Consider the following 6,000-nt stretch of genomic DNA (forward strand, 5'->3'; position numbering starts at 1 on the left):
TCCCCAAGGTACAAAATATTCCACCCTTTGTCCTTGGATTGGCCACTACCACCACCAAACAAATACTGGTTACTGGGGAAGAGCTGTTTGGACACGTCTTTCCCCCCAAAATACTTCCCAAAACCTTGCACCCCATTTTCTGGTCAATGTTTGGTAAAAAGCCTCACCAATTTGCCTAGGTGACTACAGACCCAGACCCTTGGATCTTGAGAGCAATGAACAATCCTCCCAACACTTGCACCCCCCCTTTCCAGGGAAATGTTGGATAAAAAGCCTCACCAATTTGCATAGATGACCACAGACCCAAACCCTTGGATCTGAGAACAATGAAAAAGCATTCAGTTTTCTTACAAGAAGACTTTTAATGGAAATAGAAGTAAATAGAAATAAAGAAATCCCCCCTGTAAAATCAGGATGGTAGATACCTTACAGGGTAATTAGATTCAAAACATAGAGAACCCCTCTAGGCAAAACCTTAAGTTACAAAAAAGATACACAGACAGAAATAGTTATTCTATTCAGCACAATTCTTTTCTCAGCCATTTAAAGAAATCATAATCTAACACATACCTAGCTAGATTACTTACTAAAAGTTCTAAGACTCCATTCATTCCTGGTCTATCCCCGGCAGAAACCAGCATATAGACAGACACACAGACCCTTTGTTTCTCTCCCTCCTCCCAGCTTTTGAAAGTATCTTGTCTCCTCATTGGTCATTTTGGTCAGGTGCCAGCGAGGTTACCTTTAGCTTCTTAACCCTTTACAGGTGAGAGGAGTTTTTTCCTCTGGCCAGGAGGGATTTCAAAGGGGTTTACCCTTCCCTTTATATTTATGACACTAGGGGAAAAGGGCACAGTCCTGTCTGTAAGAAAGGGTAATGTACTCAGCACATCTAATATGTGTAGCTTAGCTTCCCCCTTGTTGGAATGTGGCTTGGTAAAGAAAACAGATAGGTGTATAACCTGAGTAAGGTATAAGCCAGATGCCACCTTTGGCAAGAATTTAGTTGAGGTTTTGAAGTCACCCTATCTTTGTGAAAGATACTGTATGGAGGTCCCAACATGGGTGCTTGTATCTCCCCACCCTTCTAGCAGATGTTATTCCCACTAGCAAGGCTCTTTTGATGAAAAAGTGGCCAGGGGCTCAAAGGTCAGACCCAGCTGGACAGCACCAGCTTGAAATCCCACTGAGGGGGAGAATCCTGGTTGGACGATATACCTGCATATGGCCCTTCAGGAATCTAGGAATGTAGGGTGTTAAAATGTTAAGAGATCCTGAATAGGTGGATTGCAAGCAGAAATATTTGCCAGGTGGAGCTTATAGACAGTCCTGAATTCTTGAAGGAAAAGAAATAGTTCAACTAGCTGAAGGAGCTAATTGATGTTGCTGTCCCAGAATGCTAATTCTCTTCCACTCGAAGGTCTAAATAGTCTTGTAGAGTCTTTTCTAGTGTGTATTAGAATGTTCTGCACTGCCATAGAACAGTTCCTGGCTACTGTTTTTAACCAGCCAGCATCCATACCATGAGGCACAGGGAAGATGGAGCCTTCCTGCACCTCTTTCTGAAATATCAGATCTGGTTGAAGAGACAATCAGATTGGAGGTCAGAGAGATTCATGAGGTCTGAAAACCTGCCATGGCCATCCCTGAGCCACTATGATCATGTGTCTGAGTTTGAGTCCTGCCTTGGTTATGCCTGAGGTCAAAATTGTTTTCTTTTGGATGCAGGAGCAACTCCTAGAGACCTCAGTGTCCCCTGCGAGCCCTTTAGCATATGTAAGACTTTGTCTTTATATTAAACAATTGGCAGCCCTCAAACAGTGGCTCTTCTATTGTTACTTGTACTTCTATAGGGACACCAGAGGACTGAAGCCAGGAAGATCTTCTCATGTTAATCAAGATGCCATGGATTGTATCTGCAGCATCAATAGCCGCTTGAAAGGATGGGCACACTATGAGCTGTCCCTCCAGGACCAAAGACTTTAAATTCCTCTCTGCTTTCTTGAAGAATTTTGTCAACAAATTTAGAGATGGCATCCCAATTCAAGTAATCATATTTTCCAGTGAGACCTGATAACTGATGATCCTAACTTGTAAGTCGAATAATTTTTATGACCAAATTTATTGAGTTTTTTGGTTCTTTGTTTCAGGGTAGAGATTTCTGTTGCCTATATCTGGTTCTCTCATTAGCGAATGCAACCACTCAGATGCAGGGTAGGTTTAAAATTGTTCAGAAACTTGGGAAAGCATTTAGTAGTGGTGATCTGCTCCCTTTGATGTGTTAGCTAGGGAAGCAGGTGTTTGCCAGAATAACTTGGCAGTCTCCACTAGTCACTCATTGATGGCATTGCCAGGCACCCAAGCACAGAGGTGTTTCAGAGATCCAGGAACTTGTACAATTTCTCCCGGGACAATCTACAGTAGAGATTCCAGTGAGTCTGTCATCCTGTTCAGCAAGTCCTGGAAAGTTTTGAAATCACTGGGCTGTGAAGTGGCTGTTGCAGGTATCAGTCTCTTCAGGAGGTGATATGATGGGTGCTGGGATAGGCTAATCCCCCACTTGCAACTTCTCATCAGAGCCCTGTAATTGCTGTTCAATCATAAGTACTGGAGCTTTTTTTTTTTAAATTGTTTTAAATTCTACTGCATTTTAATATCTAAATCTATTTTCTAATCATAAACAAAACACAACAAAAATTCTTCAGTAAAGGCTCCAAAATCTCAATTCTCTCTCTTCCCTTTCTTCTCCCCCACTCCTCTCTATTGCTAGATCCAAATTCTGTTCTTAGTTATACAGGTAAAAATCTGGAGCAATTTCTATAGCAGTGAATGGAGTTATCCTTCTGTAAATTCAAGAGTAAATGACAGCAGAATTTGGCCTGTTCTCTAAAAAACATTCTTAATGTTAAATAACTGATTCCTAGGGAGGTTTGTGCTTTTAGTTGGCCTCAGGTTAATTCAAAAGTGACTCCCAGTTTTCCCAAAGAAAAAAAATAAAATCACTCTCTGTACTCCGTGACAACTAGAGGTTGGAATTTTATTCAGCGGGTAGAATGTTGTGTTGTCACAGGTTATGGTCCCATAAAGAATTACCTCTAGAATGATAAGGGATTGGGTGGGAGTTGAGTTAGGAGTCACAGGTTCTGGGGCCCATTTCCTGTAAATGTAGGTGAAAACATGGGCTATATAGGTCTGGAACTATTAAATCTTTTCATTAATGATTTGGAGGAGAATATGCTTATCAAATTTGCACATGATACCAAACTTGGAGAAGTTACAAGCACTTTTAAGGATAGGATTAAAATTCATAAGGACCTTGATAAATTGGAGGACTGTTCTGAAATGAACAAGATGAAATTCAGAAAAGACAAGAGCAAAAATATTACACTTAGGAAGTTAAAAATCAAAGTGCACAAATACAAAATGGCTAGGAAGTAGTACTGCAGAAAAGGACCTGGGAGTTATAGTCACAAATAGAATATGAGCCAAATATATTGCAGGTTCAAAAACTAATATAATTCTAGGATGTATTAACAGGACTGTAGCGTGTAAGACATGGAAGGTAATTGTTCTGCTCTTCTCAGCACTGGTGAGGCCTCCGCTGGAGTATTGTGTCCTGTTTTGGGTGCCACGCTTAAGAAGATCTGGAGAGAGTCCAGAGGTAAGCAACAAAAATAATAAAGGTTTACAAAACATGACCTATGAGGAGGCTTAGTCTAGAGAAGAGAAGGCTGAGAGGGGACCTGATAGACTTCAAATATGTAAAATATTGTTACAAAGAGGACTGTGATCAATTGTTGTCCATGTCCACTGAGGGTAGGGCAAGAAGTAATCAGCTTAATTTGCAGAAAGGAAGATTTAGGTTGAAAACTTTCTAACGATAAGGATAGTTAATGACTGGAATAGGGTAGCAAGGGAGGATGTGGAATCCTCATCCTTGGAGGTTTTTAAGAACAAGTTAGACAAACACCCATCAGAAATGGTCTAGGCTTACTTGGTCCTGCCTCAGAGTGGGGGCATAGATTAGATGACCTTTCGGGGTCCCTTCCAGCTCTATACTTTTGTGATATTATTTTAGTTCTTAGCTCGATGTGGAACCTCCCTTTATTTGAGCTCCAGCTCAGTATGGACAAGCTAAATAATGGAGTTAAAAACATCATATGATTCAAAATGGGTTCTAGTCAAACACAATTTTATATAAGTTCACTGATCTGATAATGAGGAAAACCTGTATTCTATTAACCATGTCCTGAGGCCTTCCTTTGGAGACCATGCTTAGGTTAGAACTTCGCTGTTCTAAAAATTATTTGGCTGAAATGTGCTAAAACCCTGCTAGGCCATAACTAGATGTTAACCATGCTTAAGCACATTTTTAGTTATTTAACCCATGCAGACAGGGCTTCCCTCTCTCCCCTGTTCCTCTTATAAAGCAGAATTCAATAGGATAGCCAAGAAGTAAAATATTTAGTGAACTCCCTTAAATCAGAAGGCCAAAGCAAGCCCTATCAAGTGGCAATAGGAAAGAACCACTGAAAAAGTTGCTTTCCTCTTTCAATGGTCAAGGAAGTTTATTAGAATAAGGAAAACACCTGTCTCTTTGCTTCACTGCACAGCTTCTGCCTATCACCTTCCCCAGCCCCACCTTGCCTGGCTTCCTCTGAGAAATTTAAAGAAACAGCACACAGGCACAATTTCTAGTGTAGCCATTGAGAGTTGTACCAATTTGGCCCATGTGATTATTAATAATAATAATAATAATAATAATAATTATACAAGCATTTTGTCTTCCAGCTGTACTAGATGTAAGTCGGGCCAAATACTGTCCTTAGTACTTATGCAGCACTCTTCATTTTTCAGAGTGCTTTACCAACAATAATTAACACAGACTCAGAATAGATTCATTATGGTCTGAACATCTTGAAAAGATTCTAGGTTACACAAATGAATAGCTAAAGGCTCTATAGAAAAAGAAAATGAAAAAGAAGAAAAGGGGGAGCTCATTCAAGTTTCATTCACCAAAAAATGCCATCTGCAGTCTTTTAGACATAAGGAGGCATGGAGACTTGTGCAACATTTGTGTTCACCACCTCAAGGATTCTCCTTAGCCAAATCTATATGGTATTTTAAGTCAGATAAACTTACTTAACCCACATCAAAGTAGCCTATGATATTATTGGAACTACTGTTCTGTAGCTGGTGGATATTATCACTGAACTGAGTTCTTTATGAAATCTAAAGGAGGCAGGAGTTTGGAAATTCTCATGGTTAGCAATGAGTTGGAGATAGATACACATTAAAGATTTAACTGTAATAAACAGTTTACTGAACTTTTTTATTTTGTTTAACATCTTTTTGTATCCAGTGCTGTTGCAATAAGATCCTGTCTGCTATGTCCAGGGAAACCATTTAACAGGATTCCATCTTTTCTTAAACATAGTAATTGAGAGAATGGCGCTAACACAGTTTCCTTGGTCACAGTAGAAAGGCCCCAACTGTTCTATCCCTGTAAACTGATCATCTTTGTAAACTGATTCATAGTATGACTGGGTCCTGTCTGCACTGACCAGGCATACCAAGTTAGAAGACAAAGTTTTCCTGGCCAGTATAGACAGGAGCTACCTAGACATATTCATAGGTTCTGCAATTTCTTATCTGGTGGGACTTCATAGAATCATAGAAGATTAGGGTTGGACCTCAGGAGGTCATCTAGTCCAACCCCCTGCTCAAAGCAAGACCAACCAAAACTAAATCATCCCAGCCAGGGCTTTGTCAAGCCAGCCCTTAAAAAACTCTAAGGATGGAGATTCGACCACCTCCCTAGGTAACCCATTCCAGTGCTTCACCACCCTCCTACTGAAATAGTTTTTCCGAATATCCAACTTAAACCTCTCACACTTCTACTTGAGACCATTTTGCTCCTTGTTCTGTCATCTGCCACCACTGAGAACAGCCTAGCTCCATCCCCCTTGGAACCTCCCTTCAGGTGGTTAAAGGCTGCTA

General features: G+C 40.4%; 1 long non-coding RNA gene across 1 annotated transcript in view; it reads left to right on the forward strand.

Annotated features, from left to right (window-relative positions):
• LOC140909212 (uncharacterized) overlaps positions 1 to 3,670 on the forward strand; it is a 45,917-nt gene extending 42,247 nt beyond the window's left edge. Inside the window, exons 3-4 of the long non-coding RNA XR_012158138.2 lie at positions 1,854 to 2,093; positions 3,585 to 3,670. This is a non-coding gene — a long non-coding RNA (uncharacterized LOC140909212). The remainder of the gene's footprint in view (positions 1 to 1,853; positions 2,094 to 3,584) is intronic.
• Positions 3,671 to 6,000: the final 2,330 nt, after the last annotated feature.

Source organism: Lepidochelys kempii, chromosome 1 (assembly GCF_965140285.1).
Source record: "Lepidochelys kempii isolate rLepKem1 chromosome 1, rLepKem1.hap1, whole genome shotgun sequence".
Classification (NCBI taxonomy): Eukaryota; Metazoa; Chordata; order Testudines; family Cheloniidae; genus Lepidochelys; species Lepidochelys kempii.